Here is a 19264-nt window from a genome sequence, read left to right on the forward strand (position 1 = left end):
GGTGTGTGTGTGTGTGTGTGTGTGTGTGTGTGTGTGTGTGTGTGTGTGTAGATTGCAATGCTGGCCTATTTTACTGCGATAGAATGAGAGATGTCCTGCAATTTCAGCCCCATCATCTGTTATTTTGTGTATATGTGAAGAATGTTTAGTAAAACTGCACAAACAAATAAAGCTGTAATTATCTTAAGCCTCATTTGCACACCTTGTTCCAAAGCAATTATTAAAAAGATTTTGAAAACAATTAGCGTCTCTAAACAAAGATAATCTATTGTCAGTAGCTGAGACTGGCAGGAGATAAGAACAATGCTGGGAGATAAGGAGAGCAGAATGGTAGAAGGAGAGTGACTTTATAACTATACTTATCTCTGATTAGATAAGTTCAAAACAGAATTTTAAGTACACTTCAAAAATGCTTTTGATTTAAATGCACCCTCTTAGTGAATGCGAAGAACAGACTCTAGGCTTTTTAAACTTGCTTGTCTTCTTTAAATATGTTTTGAGTCCACGAGCCAGAGCCCAGCTCCACAGAACCATTTACATATTGAGACATAAGTGGGAGAAGGAACACTGCAGAAGTTTCCCCCTATATAATGTATATGGTTTTAAAATAATGTGCCCAGTTCAGTGCACCCTGCAATATATATTTTAAACTCATGAAGCGTTTCACCCTCCTGGCTGTCTCTCCAGAGATTCGGAGTAGAGAGAAGCTGCTTCTCCCCCAAACTCCCACACACAATGCATTTTGCATCCTTAAAAGTCTGCAGTATCCCGTGCAATTAGACGTTGGAAATAGATGCTGATATTTCATTACCTTTAGGGTTATTTTTTAAATGCATTTAATGGGTGCATAGTATTTCAAAAGAGCCCCTACCACATGGTGTGCCCAATGACTTACTTTCTAAACTGGAAGCCTGGCACGCCTGAGCCCAAGCCCATGTGTCTGGTAATTTTCCCTCGCCGTCTTATTTTAGTGCTCATGATGTTTCAGATGAAGTCTTAAGGAGCTGCAGTGTCCTGCCAGAAGGAACGTCTCTGCTTGGAATAGTCCTTATTGACATGGCAGCTGTGTGAAGACCGGAACGGAGGTTTAAACTCCGCTCTAAAAATCAGTTAATACCCTCAAGTCTGGAGCAAGTGCGCAGAATTAAAATGTGTGTGTAGGGGGTGGAGGGTCTGTAAGTACAGCCGCCTGTCTTTAAAGACAAACGGTAAGTTGAGTGTGGGGTGGACTTCATAATTAACAATTTTGTATAAGGAAATGAGGCATAGCTTGGACAAATAAGGGCAGGTATAAATTTACAGGGGAGGATGAGGAGCAGAAAGGCGGCAATTAGACACCAATATGACCACCTTTTTTTCCGCTTCCTCCAGACCTCTCTGCCCACTTCTTTTCATCTTTCTTCAAAAGGAACAAAGACGCGATAGACGTTGGCGACGACTGGGGAGACGACTGTGTGGGTGCCGCGATTGCGGGCACCGGGGTTGATGAGCTGTGGTGCTAGTCCTCAGAGGCCGCGCTCGGGCCAGCCAGCATTTCTCCTTGCGTTTAATCCAATAGATCGCGTAACTAGAAAGGAGAAGTGCTATTCGCTTTGCACCAATGAGCCTACCTGCTATTTCGATCCCATGGTTAGGGAAACCAATTGTTATAAATGTTAATTGTTGGCTCGGATATATAAGGTTTCCCAAAATGGAGCCTTTCAGTGAAAACCACTAAAAGAGGTAAAATGACATGAATTTACAAACCACATAAACCAAATGATCCATTTTAAATCGCACACAGAAAGGTTTGAGTTGTTCTAGTAACTTAAAACCTTTGCTGTCAATGCAAATCACACGAAAAACAGAGATGCGTCGGAGATTTAAAGGGAACGAGCAACTATAGCCGCTGCCCTTGCTGCTTCTCGGCGGCTCCCGAGGGTAACGCGGGTGGCGAGGGGAGCCCGACGCCAGGTTTCGGCGCTTCTGTGCCTCCTCTGTGCAGGTAACCGCCACGCGCGCACAACTGGTTTATGGAAAAGGCCAATGCACTAGTTGCTGGTGGGGTTTCTCGGCGGGATCGATATAAGGCCTCAGCTCAAAAATTTCTGTGTGGAACCCACTTGTTTCTCTTATGGCTTGGAGAGAGATGCACTGGGTCTCCCGGCCCTGCTTTCTCGGAATTCCTCTGCCTTCAAGAACCACAGCGGGGATCCTACTCTACCTACAGATACTTGGAAGGAAAGAGCATCGAGAGGTGCTTCTTCAATAAATTAGCGTCGTCGCTCTAGCGCAGTGAGGAGACTCCCCAAATCCTGGCTGAAGTGACAACATTCATCTTTTTCCTCCGCTTGGTCGGAAACTCCGGGTGCCCTCGACCCTTGGGATCCCGGGATCCGACGGCCAGCGCGGCGCCGCGGCGGGAGAAGCCGCCCACCTGCCTCCTGGGGGGACGCTGCTCCCCGCGAGGTCTGAATAGGCCGAGGGCTCAGGCAGGGAGATTTGCGGACCCCGAGAAGAGAAACTCAAAACCAGTCCATTAGTAAATGAGTTTTGTGTTGTCAAGGTTCTTTCCCATCCACTTGCTGTTCTGAAAAATAGATCACGTTTCGTTATCTTTAGTGGGAATCTGCAACGTGACACCGGATCCGCGCGGCCCCCGCCTCTCTGCCTCCCTCCCTTCCAGGCTCGTTCGGCGGGGCCAAGGGGAGCCGGTCGGCCTCCTCGGCTTGTTCCCGAACAATGAAGATTTGTCTGTTCCCCTAATATATTTATATATGTAAGGAGGGAGAGAGTTTTCTCCTGGAAGCGGGAAGCCGCGAGTGGAGCCTCCCGCTTCCTTGGTGAGAAAACCCAGCGCCAGCCCACGACGCCGGGAGACCGCCGCCCCCCGCCCACACCTGGACAAACAGAGCGGGCTTCGAGCCCGGCTTGCTGCTAAAAACCCTGCCGCCCCGCGCGGCTCCTGGAAATACAGGCTCCACATTGTCCCGGGGTCGGGAAAGGAAAGAGAGAAAGGCTAGTACTGAGAGACAGCGCTGCGAGGGAAGTCAGATTGGAGGACAGAGCTGGGGTGTGTGCCTGGGGGTTTACCGGCCCCTCTGTGTGCATCCCCCTCCGCGTCTGCTCTCTCTCGGTCTCTCTAACTTATTGTCTCTTTTCGATCTAGAAGAGGAAACTCGTTTATTTTGTGTGCCAACCTGGTCTGTCATTTCTCTTTCATTCTCTTTCCTCTGCCCCATCCTCTCTCCCTCTTTCCCTCACTCTCATTCTCCTTGTCTCTTGTTTCTCTCTGTCTCTGTCTCTGTGTGTGTGTCTCTCTCTCACACACAGACACACACACACACACACACACACACACACACACACACCCTTCTGGATCTCTTTCTTTCTCTCTCTCCGGTTCCCCTCCCTTCCGCAAGGCTCGGGGCGCCTGCGCCTGTCTCCTACTGCCGCGGACCTGAGGTTTCACAGACAGAGGGTGCTGGCGCAGGGCGAGTGAACTCTCAAGTCCGGGCAGGGGCGTCGAGCTCAGCCTGCAGACGAGCTACGCTGAGTGGTGGCATGGTCAAAAGGTGGGAGAGCCGGTGGGTAGGGCGGGAGAAGTGGGTTGGCCACCTGGAGGACAGGGGCCGACTTTAGCTCAGTTCTGAGAAGGCTGTGGCTCAGGAGCTCACCAATGTTCACATTTGACCCAGAAGATGCCACTCAACCTCGGATGCCAAACACCTTTCTAGAAAGTGACGGAGAGTGTTGTAAGAATCCCTTCTTAAGAATTTAGGACATTCTTGTCACTTTCTCTTATTAATATCGACTTAGGGCAAATTTACCAAAAAAAAAAAATACCATCCGAGAGTCCTTATCTTCCATGGAATTTCCAATCAACTTTTTTTCTCAACTAATGTACATCCTGAATACTGCATCTGTCTAAGCTAAGAAGAATTTCCTTTTGGGAGGTGAAAGCCTGCAGCTCCTCCTGTTCAGAGGAAAGTGCTAGTGACGGTAATGCAGGGTGACACTAAATAAACAGTTAGGGTGGACTGGAAAGATGGAGTTAATTATCCAGTGAGCTGCGTTTCAGCCCAGACCATCAGGGGCTGATTTGTTTTGGCTCATAGTCCGAGGAAGGAGACAAACCACTCTCTTCCATACATCTCTTAGGGATCCTGATCGCTGATGTCTCAAACAAAACAAAAACCAAAACCACTACTCAGGTATCACTATTTCAATTAAAATTTGGTTTATTACTCCTCTGCAGACTCTGCAGAAAATGTCCGCTCCATTACCACCTAGCCCTGGAGAGAAGACCCAAAGTGACCCAAAATCGCACTCCCTAAATCTTTTTTTTTTTTTTTTTTGGAGGCCCTTTGGTAAGGAAAGTGGACATCTAGCACCCCCTCCCCATCTCTTCACTTAAATTCTCACAATTTTATGTAACTACATGTTTATAAAAACTAAGACGTGGGCCTGGATTTCACGATGGTTTTCCTCCTCCACCCCCCCCCCCAAAATCAGGCCTCGTGAAATTTTAGATGCAATTAGATTTATTGTTTGCGTGATTCACTGACTATCCGGTTTCTTCAGGTAAGCCTGCACTTATATATAAATCCTAGTAACTTAAAACTTCCCTCTCCCCACTTTACTCTTCTCTCCCTCCCCTCTACCTCCCTCCCACCTCCCTCCCACCTCCCCGCCACATTCTGATATTAATAATCCCCGGCTGCCCCTCTTTCCGGGTCATTACGGTACTGCTGGTCTCTAATCAATCCTAATGCGATGGCAATTGGAGTCCCTGATGACTGCGGCTCGGGTTTCTTGTAATGGCTCTACCACATTTTCCTGGACCTCCTCCTTTAACCTGAGATGCCAGGGGGACGAGTCCCTTCTCGGCTGCTGATTACTTCAAGATGTGGGGGCTGGTTTGAGCAGAAGGAGAAAGAGACACGCGCACAGCGTGGCTACCACTGTGGGCTGAGCCTCTGGGGTGAGCAAGGCGTCTGCGCAACGGGTGCCCTCACCCGAACGCCTTTTGCTACTCCCTTTTTTCTTTTCTCCCCATTTTCCAGGTCCAAACTCACCCTCGCGGGCAAAGAGGAAGATTCTTAAAACACTTTCTTTTTTTCTTTTTCCTCGTGCGGAGATGCTTCATGGTCTCTGGGCCTCTACAGTTCTCAAGGGTTCCCAAAATGCAGTGCCTGCCTGGCTCCCAGACCAGGCCTGACCCACGCTCAGAAGTGAACGCCTCTCCCCATTCTTCAGAGCCAACTCCCCTTCCTGCTGGTTATTTTCTCCCAGTACAATTCCCCTCCCCCCCCCCATTTTAGTGTACTTATCCCTAAGAATAACAGGAGTCTTCCCCATCTTTCTCGCTGACCCTCGACGTCTATTTCCTTCCTCACTCCAGTAGTGCCTGAAACTCTCAACCCGTTCCTGATCCAAAGCTGAGGCCAATCCTGCCAGGAAGGTTCATCGCTCACAACCTTTAACCTCTAGAGACAAAGGTCCAATACTTCGTTCTGGCTGGTGCCATTGGGAGAGACAACCGAGAGTGGGGAACCTCCTTCTCCCCTTTCGATAGCTCGCTCGCTTCCCCAACCCTGGTCCAGGCCCCGCAGCTGGGAGATCAGCATGTTCGCGGCATTTGTATTCTTCCATTTCTCAGCCTAAAGCCATTTAGCCGTAACCCGAGCCCAGGATAATTGCCACGTTTCTGCCGCGATACTTCTAAAAACAAGATAATGCTTCTGAATTGCGGAAGAAAGTGCTGTGGACAAATTGGGCGCTGAGCTGCCGAGATGGATCGCTTTGTTAGGGGCGGCCGGTGGTTTGTGACTCAATTAGTGCATTTCTGGGAGCTGCTTGCGCTCTGGAGCCGGGTCAGCAAGAGACCAACTACGCCTGTCTCTCCCGGGCGCAAGAAGAGTTTGGAGGGGGGGCGGGGGCGGTGAAAGTACTTCAGGCCTGTACCGGTCGGTGCAAATCCATGCAATAGGAAATGTTTTTGCATTCCAACACGAATACATTGTTTGGGTTCTAAAGGATCCGGACTTTTACGAACAGAAGCTTGACTGCCTCTGCTTCGGAATGGGCCGCGCGGCGTTTGTCTGAAGCACTAGTGCCCTGAGCTGTGCAGAAAGAAATACTGGGTGGAGTGTGCTGAGAAGGTGCCCACTCACCCATGCCCCTCTGCGCGTCTCGCCCACCCGCCTAGACCTGAATTCTGCCACAATTTTTCCAACATCCGGGCTGTAGCCCTTCAGCAACCCCGCAGGGCGAGGCTTCCAGGCAGCCCGCAGACCGCGAGGGATGCGTTTAGGGCTTGGAACAAGGCTGTAAGAGCTTTCCTTGCCTCTACCCAAGTTCACTTGCCAACCTCCCATCACCCAGCTTGCAGGCCCACGTCCACCTTTGGCGGGCCCGTCTTGGGGTCCGGGCTAAGCGACTCTGCCAGGTGCGCGCGCTTCCAAGTCGCCGCGCGCGGGCGCGGAGGAGAGCTCGCAGCCCCGCCCGCTGGCAAGCAATGCCTAGCCTGGGGAGCCAGGCCTCCCTCGCGTCCAGCCGCCCGCGCCAAGAACCCCTCCCGGAGGCCACGCGGGAACACTCGGACGCTGCGTCTACGCCAGGGACAGCTCCGCCCAGTCCTGCAGCCAGAGGTCGCGTGTTCCCGCCGGGCCATCCCCAGGCCCGGACGTGAGCAGGCCTCGGATCCCGCGGCTGTCTTGGGTTGTTCCCCGCGGCGATTGTTGGGACCGAGAGGCGTAGGGGCGTGAAGTAGGAGGGGACAGGACTGAGGAGCGCAGGGGCAAGAAGCAAGCGCGGGAAGGTCAGCGGAGCAGGGATGGGGTGCAGGCCGGCGGCGGGCGCGGCTGCAGGAGAGAGAGGGCGCTGTCTTCCTGGCAAAGGATCACCGGGCTGGCAGGCAGGAACCGAAACAAAAAAAAAAGAAAAGAAAACCTGCCCGGCTGAGTCGCCGGAGTGAGGGGCGCGCGGCGGGGAGGGGTTAGGGTGGCAGAGCGCATATTCTCGGCCCACCACCCGGGAACCGCCTGGCCTGCCGTGGCCTTGCCAACGCCTAGTAGCCCCCAGCGGGACACGCAGGAAAGGGAGCCTTCTTGGGTTCTTTTAGCTTTTCCCACAGTTGCCTTCCTTCAGCGCCATCCTTCCTCGGAAAACTGGAGATGTTGGGTAGGGTAGGTCGCGCTTCAATGACGATCGAAGTGCCCCCAGTTTCCCCGGCGCGAGCAGGGAGGGGAGCGAATCCGGACCCCCTTTCTCCGAGCGGGGCTGGCTTTTTCGGTTTCGTGAGTTCCATGGAAGGAAACCGGAAAACCCACCAATCTTCATTTCAACGCGCCGCCGTAGCAAGTGGTCTCACGCGGTTTGGCCGCGCCTTGACCAGGAACAACGAAGAGAAGACCCTCTTATTTTACTGTCACTAACTAGACGGGGCACACACGCTCAGAGACCGGAGGGTCCGGAAGACAATTGCGATCAACCATTCCCCACCCAAACCCACAAATCTAAAAACTGGATTTCTGTTAATTCGGGAGAAACTGCTATCCCTCCATTCCAAAAGTACATACTCTGTCATCTACAAAGGCCAATGTGTTCTTGTCTTTCCGTGCTCATAATAAACTAGGCAAAGCAAACCAAAAGGATCCCAAACTGCCTCATCTTCTGTCTCGAAAGGTCTCTCTGTATTACCAGATGTAAAAAGGCCCTCCTGGTTTTTACATAGATAACCAGAAATGAACGTCTCCTTACACGTCTGCCACCACAGAGTCTCAAGCTCCAGCCGCCATGTGAATCTCTGGGGGAGTAGCGACTCTTCCATTCCATAGCCCTTCCAGCAGAATTTAGGTGGCCCTGTAGTTCCGTCTTCGTCTTCGGCAACAGAGCAATTTCCTAGGAGTAACTGGGTGGGCTGCAATCCGCCTGCCTCTTCACATTGAGAAACGCTTCTCTTGTGGGAACGTCTGTTTCTATTCATCCGATTTTCTAATTTCTTTGATCAGCTTAAATATTTTCTTGGCAAACGGAAATTGACCATGCCATGAATATGATAACAACCTGCTTGGAAAAAAGCTATATTGTTTCCAAGCAGCAGAAGAAAAAGGGGCGGGGGGAGGAGCTGGCTGTTAGGAATGTCTGTAACAGATTTCTGCACATAACATCTCTGCAGTCTCTGAAGCAGCTTTGTGAAGCTGCCTTTTCCTTTAATATAGTTTCTTCCCTTTCTCTCCTCCCCTCAGATAAACACACACCTGGTTTCCTAAAAGTCTTTGATAGTCTTTATAAAAAAAAAAATAGAACTTCAATAGATGCCTCTGGAGAATTTCCCTTTAAAACGTAGATGAAAGGCAAGGTTAATACAATGTTCTCTTAATCCCTTTGCCTTCTGAGTCAAAATAAATATTTTCTTCTGCATATGATTGTACATCCTGCCATTTGGCTGTGGCTATAAGCAAATCGACCGGTAATAAAAGTGTTTTTGCGACTGTGTATTAAATGCAGTTCTCTTGAAATCAAGGGGATGGTGAGGGAGAGGGAGGAGTCATACTTCACAGGCAGGAGTTGGTGGGTTTCTGAAAAAGCTGCAAGAAAAGGACCTTTCACCTCTCATTAGTGATGGCATCAGTGCTCGGGCAGAGTGGAGCTGAGGTCATGTTACATATGGCACACAGTCTGCTCTGCACTTGAAACGTCAGCTTTGAAATTTTAGAGAGGGGAAAGGTCATCTTTAATAAGCTAAAGTCTGGGGCTCCCATTGCCCTCCTCACAAACTGGGTGGGTGTCCATATGCTTCAAACCTTCTGCACAAGTTTTTTTTTTTTTTTTTAAATTTGTAGTTTTGAGCTGATTTTTGTTTCACATCTTCATTTAAGTCATAATGTTTTCAGCTGTTAATACTCCAAAAGGCCTTTCATTTTTATAGCAACTCTGTCATCTTCCCTTTTCTTTTTATGCAATCATAAAGCCGTCTGTTCTGAGTGATAGCTTTTAGAACTCAACTTCCCAGGAGAAATGAAGTGTATCTGTCCATCTGCATACATGAATCCAGACATCTTGAGCTATAGGGTTACTCTTCTGAGTGGGTAATTTAGACTTCACTCTTGTATACTACATAATTTACTGAACCTTCAAAACATTAAAACTTCCATATTATGTAAAAGCTCTGGTTTCTGAAAACTTCCTGGGTACTACTAAAATTTTTCATGCCAGTTACTGAAATCTCACATTTTATTTTTACCATGTGGGGGAAAACTCTCAAATCAGAATGTATTGATTCTTCTGTAAGGCTTAAAGCGAAGGCTGACTGACAGATGCTATAATGGTACATACAGCACTGGGGAAAAAAGTGCTAATATCTTACCTCCTCATTCAGAAAATATTAGGAACATTTGTGAATGTTTAATCCTCAAATTTGTTCAAGAAGTGAAGTCAACCAAGCCCAAGCCACTGAACTCAACCCAGATCTCTTTGTGCCACTGTCAAGGTAGATACAAATATTTTTCTTTCATGTAACTCTGCAAGGAACTTCTCAAGAGTGACTCAGTTCCTGAAACTTTTTCTCCATATGGACTTTCTATCCAAGAGGAGCTGCTTCACCACACCATTAAATGCATTCCTCACTTACTTGTCTTTATATCTGTCAATGTATTTAATCTGTTTATCACATATTCCAGATTTTGGTTGTTTTTTCAATTTTTTTTCTTCCTTTACATAAAATGTATGTATTTTCTCCTTATGAAATAAACTTTTTAAATATGTTTATTTATTTTTGAAAGCGCAAGCATGCGCGCGCGAGGGAGGGAGAGAGAAAGAGAGAGAGAGAGCAGGGGAAGGGCAGAAAGAGGAAGAGAGAGAATCCCATGCAGGCTCCGGGCTATCAGCAAGGAGCCCATTGCAGGGCTCAATCTCACCAACCGTGAGATCATGACCTGAGCCGAAATCAAGAGTCCCACACTTAACTGACTGACCCACCAAGGCGCCCCAAAATAAACTTAAAAAAATATGTTTATTTATTTTTGAGAGAGACAGAGCATGAGTGGGGAGTGGAAGAGAGAGAGGGAGACAGAGGATCTGAAGCAGGCTCCACCCTGACTGACTGCAAAGAACCTGATGCAGGGCTCAGACTCAGGAACCTTGAGATCAAGACCCTAGCTGAAGTCAAACCCTCAACTGACTAAGCCACTCAGGTGCCCCTAAACTTTTTTTTTTAAGTTAACTCTACGCCCAAGGTGGGGCTTGAACTTAGGATCCCCGAGATCAAGGGTCATGTACTGTAACCGAATGAGCCAGCCAGGCACCCCTCATCCTTATAAAATAAACTTTAAAATGGAAGACAACTATGTATGATGATCGTTTCAAACAGTAGACTTGATTTTTAGAAATTTCTTCTCCCGTTCTGCAATTGAAAAACATTGGAACAATCTACAAACATCCCCTTGAGCCAAATAAGATTTCCTCATTAGTAAAGAATTTAACGATTGTGATATGCAGATAGATGTTAGTTTTGTTTTGTTTCTAGTTAGGTTCTCAAAAATCCTTAATTTTGGAGAAGCGAAAATGTAAAAGAGCAATCTGCAAACTAGCAACTGAAAGTATAGATGAATAGAATGACTTCACAACCAAGAATGACATCAAGTAAATAATTTATTTCTGATCACTTTCCTACATTAGGGTTTACTGCTACTAAGCTAGTGGACTTTGTGATACTTCAGCTAACCCAAAGCACTTGAGGCTTTGATGGCCCAAATGGTTTATTAAGTTCAATCAATTGAGTCAATAAAAAGTCAAGACGAAGATGAAAACACTATAGTCTTAGGGAATGCGTGTCTTTAGGAGGGAGGTACTGTTTTTTCTGTTTGTTTGGATCTTTCTTTCCTTTTTTTTTTTTCCCCACTGAATTTTAAAACTTCTAAAAATACTCCAGGAAAATTTAAGAGCTGACTGTGTCACCCAGTAAGCTTGAAAAACAAGAAGTGAAATATTTCAAGAGGCAGGTTCATCACTGACAGGTCGATAATTCATTCAAGGCCCATAAAAGGAATACTAATAATTTCCACTTTTTATAGGATCCCTCACTCAAGAAACTTTAACATTTTACAAGCCTGATCTCATTCATGTTCACAGAACTTTGGGAGATATTATTCTTATTGCAAAGGGTAATTATCCCTACTAAAAAAATATGACAGAGAGATTGTATAATTTGTCCATGAATTATAATTCAGAGACAGGGTGAAGATAAGAGCGATGAACCTCAGTTCCTTGCCAATTTAGTTTTAAAAAGCAATATTCCATAAAGAGATCAATGATTAGAGTGATTAGGATTTAGCGAGTCCTTGTAAAATATTATTCTCCTTAAGTTAGACTCTAAAATTCAGGTTCAAGATTTGTGAGAAATTTAATAAATATCTTTAAACTGTCATGAAAAAGACAATGAAACATGAAGTGGCATCAGTCCACGTGGGTCTGGTAGTTCTACCATCCTATCTAGAAGTAAGCAATAGTTTTAGTTGGTACAAATGTCATGTGGGAGGAGACATACAGATTATAGAACCATGAGCTAATTACTACAGCTTAACTGTCCCACAGAGAAACTATTAAGCGTTCATAAACAGGGTTACAATGGAGTATGTATTCGATGCCAAGACTGGCCTGTGCTTTCAATGCTTACAGTTCTTTCTTTGACTTATTTAGGAGAATATTAGAAATTCCAGAAAATTAAGGATTTAGTTAATTTTAAGGCCAGTGCTTCACAAATTTAGCGGGCAAGCAAATGACCTGAGGCACTTGTAAACATTCAGCTTACTAGGTCCTATCCCTAGAGTTTCTGATTCTTTAGGGTTTTTTTTTATTTAAAAATTTTTTAAGTTTATTTCTTTATTTTGAAAGGGGAGGGGGGAGGGCAATGCAGGGGCTCCATTGTTTGTGACATCATAACCTGAGCTAAAAATCAAGAGTTGACACTTAACCAACTGAGCCACCTGGGTACCCCTGATTCTTTAGCTTTAAAGCGGGACCCTGGAATCTACATTTTATTTTTTTTTTAATTTTTTTTTCAACGTTTGTTTATTTTTTTGGGACAGAGAGAGACAGAGCATGAACGGGGGAGGGGCAGAGAAAGAGGGAGACACAGAATCGGAAACAGGCTCCAGGCTCTGAGCCATCAGCCCAGAGCCTGACGCGGGGCTCGAACTCACGGACCGCGAGATCGTGACCTGGCTGAAGTCGGACGCTTAACCGACTGCGCCACCCAGGCGCCCCTGGAATCTACATTTTAATAAGCGCCTTGGGTTATTTTAATACAACTGATTAATGGACCATTCTTTGAGGATAAACATTGTCTATGCCTGAGGTAGGATTAAAAAAGGAAGGTTCTATCAGCAGGAATAAAGTTTAAACTCCAAATTCAGACCTAAGTAGAATTTACTCTTCTCTGTATAATTTCAAAAGAGGACTCTTAGATTAGGTTTTACTGGTGGGGAGGATCTTTGGGTTTCTGAAGAATTTTGCAGGAATTAAAATGTTTCCAGCTAGTAATTAGATAGAAATTGTCCTCTTTAAGAGATGCTTCTGCTGAATGTGTTAGCAGGCAAAAGACACCCAGCCCAGGAGAATGAGACAGGAGGGAAAAATCTTTGAAGGAACTCTAAGCACCAGTCATAAAAATAAAGCAAATCTCATTGGCCAAAGAACAGTGAATAGGACTGTGGCAGAAAACAAGGGGCCACTATTGCCTCTTGAATGCCACCTGGAATACCAAAAGGTTTTTAAAACATTTCTCAGTGTGCCTGGCCCCTTTAGAATAGTGTAACCCAACTGGGCCCCAATCCCTTAAGATCTTCAAGAAATGAAGACACTCTGGAGAGTTGCCACAATATGATGAAAGGAATGGAAAATAAAATTTAGGAGGAAATTAAAAGTGGCTGTTGACACTGCAAATAGTGGTCATTTGTTAGTTAGAAAGGTATAGAGGGGGGCGGTGCCTGGGTAGATCAGTCATGACCTGTGGCTTAAGTCATGATATCCGGGTTCATGAGTTTTAGCCCTGCATCAGGCTTGCTGCTGTCAGCACAGAGCTGGCTTCAGATCCTCTGTCCCCCTGACTCTCTCTGTACCCCCCCCCACTGTCTCTGCCTCTCTCTCTCTCTCTCTCAAAAATAAATGAACATTTTTTAAAAAAGGTATGGGGGAGCCTGGGTGGCTCAGTCGGTTAAGCGTCAGACTCTTGGAGTCCATGAGTTTGAGCCCAGCATTGGGCTCCGTGCTGACAGTGTGGAGCCTGCTTGGAATTCTTGGAGCACCTGGGTGGCTCAGTAGGTTAAGCGTCCAACTTCAGATGAAGTAATGATCTCATGGTTTGGGAGTTGGAGCACCGCATTGGGCTCTATGCTGAGAGCTCAAAGCCTGGAGCCTGCTTTGGATTCTGTATCTCTGTCTCTCTCGGCCCCTTCCCTGCTCTAGCTGTGTCTCTGTGTCTCTCAAAAATAAACATTTAAAATAAATTTAAAAAGTATAGAAGGGTTTTTATAGTAAATAACACAACCACAGGGGCTCCTGGCTATCTCAGTCGGTAGAGCATATGACTCTTGATCTTGGGGTTGTAGGTTTGAGTCCCACGGTGGGTGTAAAGATTACTTAAAAAAATATCTTGGGGTGCCTGTGTGGCTCAGTCAGTTAAGCATCTGACCCTTGATTTCAGATCAGGTCATAATCTCACAGTTTGTAAGATGGAGCCCCATGTCTGGCTCTGTGCTGACAGCACAGAGTCTGCTTGGGAGTCTCTCTCTCCCTCTCTTTCTCTGCCCCACTTGTCCTCTCTCTCTCAAAAATAAAAAAATAAACATTAAAAAAAATCTAAATAAGTAAGTAGCACAACCACATAAATCACAGTGTCTTGCTTACAAGAGGGAGATTAAATATTGGGAAAGGTTAACCATCATAATTAATTATTTTTCCTCCTTTAAACATCATTTGAAAATGAGACCATGGAAACATAGACTCCAGGCTCTTTGCCATTGAAGAGACCAAGAGGTCTGACACTCTAAGTAGAATCCCTCAAAAAAATGTTTTTGATGGGACAACCCCAGCTGTGCTTACACACTTGAGTGTCAGAGAACATCTGTTTTGTGTGTTTCACTACTTGCCAAAACAAGAAAGATATGAATGGTGTTAACAAAGTCACATGGAATCCATGGTTCTGTACAAAGGAGATAAAATGCCAGAGAAACATGGAGGGGATCTTCTAATTACTTGTTGGACAAGTGGAAAGTTAGAGCAAACTGTGCTAGCTAAACTGCTTTCTCCAGTTTCCATTTGAGGCATTTCTGCTGTTTGCCCACTGCCTAGTAGGCTGCTGGAGTTCACTATAGGAAAAGTAAATATTGTCATTTCAAATAAAGAACTGTTTATTATATAACAGAACAGAAGCTGCCTTCTATTTTTGAGACTCTGCTAAGTTAATTGGGGACAGTAACCAAAGCAGTTGCCCAGGAGATGGTGTTTTCCAACAGCTACCGTCCTTCAAGCTAAACTGGGTTCATGTTTGTCCACAAAGTGGCAATCACATTGTTCTTGTCATTGAATGTTCTTTGGCTCCTGTTGGGACTGAGTAAATGGGGGCACCATTTGTACTACGTTCCCACCCAGCCCATTTGATCTCTGCAGTGAGAGCCAACTAGAAGCCAAGACAGATCTAAGCTAAGCCTGATGTCCTGCCACCATTAATGGGATTTAGCCCAGACTCTTCTCAATGAACAGGGAAAGGTTTACTTAATGCTTACTTCTACCTAACTCAGTAGTTCCAAAATTTTGGTAGATTTGGGACTGGGCTCAGTTTTGTTGGTAACTTCTCCACATCCATTTTGATGGAGATTTGTCTGCTGCCCACATTTTGAGAAACACTGGTTTAGGTGCATGATAGGGAAAAGAAATCTAGACTGGTGGTGAATTAAGATAAACACAAAGTTTGGGTTAATAAAAGAGTGTTTTTCAGGAAAAACACTTCAAACAGTTATAATGCTTTCTGTTTTCAAAGGGCTTCTTACATCTGATCCTCACTTGTGAGATGGACAAGGAAGAACAATATTAACTCCATTCTACAAATAAAGAAACTGAGATAATGAGTGTAGTAGTGACTGGATATGTGGTAGAATGGAGACTAGAAGCCTGAGTTTTCCTGTTTTGTTTACCCACTTGGTAGTCTCCTTTCTAGTAGGTCAAGATATGTAGATATTCCTCAAACTTTTTGATGGGTATAAGACATTTCATGAATTTAAAAAACTTATCTAACTCTTACGAATGGACATGTCTTTTGTTTTCCTCCAATCTTTTTCTTTTATAAATAATGACTCTGTGACTATCTTCACACCTTTATCTTTGAGTACTTGTGTGAATATGTCTTTACAGCAAATGGCTAAAAGTGAAATTGCTGAGTTAAAGGGTATGTATTTTATTTTTTTTTAAGTTTATTTTTATCTTGAGAATGATACAGAGAGCAGGTGGGGGAGGGGCAGAGATAGAAGGAGAGAGAATCCCACACTGTCAGCACATGAACCTTGAGATCATGACCAGAGCCAAAATCGAGTTGGACACTTAATGGATTGAGCCACCCAGGTGCTCCAGAGGGTATGCATTTAAAATTTTAGATGTTTAGGGGTGCCTGGGTGGCTCAGTCAGTTGAATATGCAACTTCAGCTCAGGTCATGATCTCGCTGTTTGTGAGATCGAGCCCCCCCTCCCGCCGGAGTCCCGCTCTGTGCTGATAGCTTAGAACCTGGAGCCTGCTTCAGATTCTCTGTCTCCTTCTCTCTCTGCTCCTCCCCTGCTTGTGCTTTGTCTCTCCCTCTTAAAAATAAATATTAAAAAATTTTTTTTTAACTTTTAGATGTATATTACTAAATTGTCTTTCAAAATCTATATCTTTTTGCATTCCCCTTGACCGTATACAATAGACTATTTTTCCTCAAATGTCCATCTGTTTTGTTTGATCTTTGCCAATCTGATTGGGAAAATGTGACTAACTTTAAAATTTTCATCTTACTGTTATTAAAGTATCGTATATTGGTATATTTTAAATTATGTCGTATATATACATACATACATATATATATATATATATATATAATTAGATAGCATAGTGTAAAAATCTGAAGTGCACAGCTCAATAACTTTTTACATAGGTATACAGCTGAGTAACCACCATCCAGATCAAGATATAAAACATTTCCGTCAAATATACAATACAATACAATACAATACAATAAAACATTCCCATCACCTCAGAAAACTCTGTCTTGCCACTTCACCCACTCACCCCAGGAATAATCCTTCTTCTGACTTCTATCAACATGAATTCATTTCCCCTGCCTGTTCTTGAATTGAATATAAATGAAATCAGTTTTATGATGTCTTCCTTCACTCAACATATCTGTGGGATTCATCCTTGTTGTTGTATATATCAGTAGTTCATTCTTTTTTGTTATTGTTTTATATTCCACTATATGAATACACTATGCATTAGTAATCCATTCTCCTGCTGATGGACATTTGAATTGTTCTAGTTTTTTACTGTAATAAATAAAGCTGCTATGAACTTTCTTGAACATGCCCTTCATTGAGTATATATACTCATTTCTCTTGGTCGTAAACCTAAAGAATTGCTGAGTCATAGAGTAGCTTTAATAGATACTGCTTAATAGTTTTCTAAAGTTACACTCCCACCAGCAGTTGTATGAGACTTCCACCTTCTCCCCATCCTTCCCGATATTCAGTGTTTTTATGCTTTTACATCTTAGATTTCCCAATGAATATATAATAGTATCTTGTGTTTTTAATTTGCATTTATTTATTTATGTATTTATTTATTTATATTTTAGAGAGAGAGAGTGCGAGGGTGCAAGTGGGAGAGAGAGGCAGAGGGAGAGGAGAGAGAGAATCTCAAGCAGGTTCCATGCCCAGTTCCAAGCCCACCATGGGGCTTGATCTGATGACACTGAGATTATGACCTGAGCCTAAACCAAGTTACTAGCTCAACAAACTGAGCCACCCAGGCACCCCTAATGTACATTCTTCTGACGAATAATGATGCTGACCATATTTTCATATGCTTATTAGCTACTTAGATATTCTCTTTTGTGTGGTACTTGTTCAAATCTTTGCCCATTCTTTAAACTGTTGTGGGGGTTTTTGATCTTTTTTTTTTTCAATTTGAGCTCTTTATATGTTCTGATTATAACCCCTTTGTCAGATGGATGAATAGATACAGATAATTATTGTAGTTTGTAACTTGCCTCTTTACTCACTGATATTTCTAATAAACAAAAGTTCTTAATTTCAATTAAGTCCAATTATGTTTTTATTCTTTATGGTTATTGTCTTTTGTATCTTATATAGGAAATCTTTGGGGTGCCTGGCTGGTTCATTTGGTAGAGTCTATGATTTTTGATCTCAGGGTTATGAATTTGAGCCCCACATGGAGGGTAGAGTTTACTTAAAAACAACAACAACAAAAAACAAAAAAAACTTTGTCTACCCCAAGGTCAGAAGTTCTACGTTTTCTGCCCCCCCCCCTTTTTTTTTTTTTTTTTTTTTTTTGCTGCTAAAAAGCTTTATTGTTTTCATTTGGTCCACAGCTTGGGCGAGGGCTTCAGGTGGTTAAAAAGCAGCCTAGTGGCTGCAAGGAGAGACTCAGGCACAAGCCTTGGCACCTGGGGAATGCCAGAAGGACCCTCTCAAAAGCTGCTGGGCTCGAGAGACTTCTAGTCGTGCTTGAGGGTGAGCCTTTCCAAGAGATACTCGCCCAGCCCAGCGTGGGGTCCGGACAGCCTGCGGAGATAAGTCAGGTGGTCGCCCATCTTCTTGATGAGTTTCGCTTCCTCATCTGGAAAGTGATTCTCCAGGAAGTCACAGAGATGGGGGTCTGCGCGGGCAGAACTCAGGGCATGCAGATCCAAAAGGGCCTGCTTCAGCTTCTTCTCCAGAAGCAGGGCGGCTTCCATGGCGTCCAGGGTTTTACCCCACTCATCTTGGGACAGTGTCTGCACTTCCCGGAAGAGGGCGCGGCCGCCGAGCTGGTTTTGAGTCTTCAAGAGACGCTCAGGGCCCTCCGGCTTCTCCTCAGACACCTCGCTGGAGAAGTGGTCCAGGCCTTCCGGACCACTTGGTCACGGTCGAACTAGAAGCCCAGGGAGAGGTAGGTGTAGGAGGCCTGCAGATGCATGTCGACCCGGAGGTTGACGGCGGCCTCCACCTCGGTGGAATAATTCTGACGAATCTGGGAACTGGGTTGATCGGTAACGAGGAGTTAAGTTCAAAATCGGGTGTTGGCTGGTTCCGGAGGCAGAGGGTGGGCAAAAAGATGGCCCAGAAGGTTGCAAATGGAAACAAAGGTTGGAAGGTTGTCGGAGGCCGGTAGAAGGGGCGTCCCTGGGTCTGTTCCGTCCAAACACTGAAGCAAGAGACAGATGCGCAGGACGGCGGGCACACTCTCCTATGTTTTCTTCTAAAAGTTTGAATATTGTAATTTGACAGTTTGGCATTTTTAATTAAAAATTTTTTAAGTTTATTTGTTTTGAAAGAGGGGAGGAGGAGGAGCAGAGAGAGAGAGAGGGAGAGAGAACCCCAAGCATGCTTCACACTCTCAGCGTGGGGCTGATGTGGGGCTCAAACTCATGAACCTGTGAGATCATGACCCCTGCTGAAATCAAGAGTTAGATGCTTAACCAAGGGAGCCACCTAGGTGCCGCTGGCATATTTAATTTTGACACATTTATACTTATGAGCCATCTTTAATTTTTGTATATGGTCTAAGGAAAGAGTTAACTTTGTGAGTTTTTTTTTTAATCCTCGTAGTTCTGGTCTCACATGTTAAAAAAATCCAAACAAACATATTTTCTTGTGCAGAATTGCATTGGCACCTCAGAGAGAAAATATTCAATATTTTACCATAAATATGTTAGATGTAGTTTTTTGGTATTTTTGTAGATAGCTTTTGTCAGATTAATAAATTTCACATATATTCTCAATTTGCTGAGAAGTTTTTCCTGAGTGCATGTTTATTTTATCAATGAATTTTCTGTATCTAATGAGATAATTATATGGTTTTTCTCTTTGTCTGTTAATGTGGTGAATTATATTAATTATTTTAGAATGTTAAATCAACCTTGCTCCTCTGGGATGAACATACTTGGTTATTGCATTTTTAAACAATCTCTGTATTCAATTTGCTAGTGTTTTATTTAGAATTTTTGCATTTATATGCAGGAAAGATTTTGGTTTT

The 19264-nt window shown here is 44.6% G+C and overlaps 1 pseudogene; it reads right to left on the bottom strand.

The window, feature by feature from the left end:
• Positions 1 to 17575: 17575 nt before the first annotated feature.
• LOC115517079 lies at positions 17576 to 18286 on the bottom strand (annotated as a pseudogene).
• Between the last annotated feature and the right edge of the window lie 978 nt (positions 18287 to 19264).

The sequence above is a fragment of the Lynx canadensis genome, chromosome B3 (genome assembly GCF_007474595.2).
Source record: "Lynx canadensis isolate LIC74 chromosome B3, mLynCan4.pri.v2, whole genome shotgun sequence".
NCBI lineage: Eukaryota > Metazoa > Chordata > Mammalia > Carnivora > Felidae > Lynx > Lynx canadensis.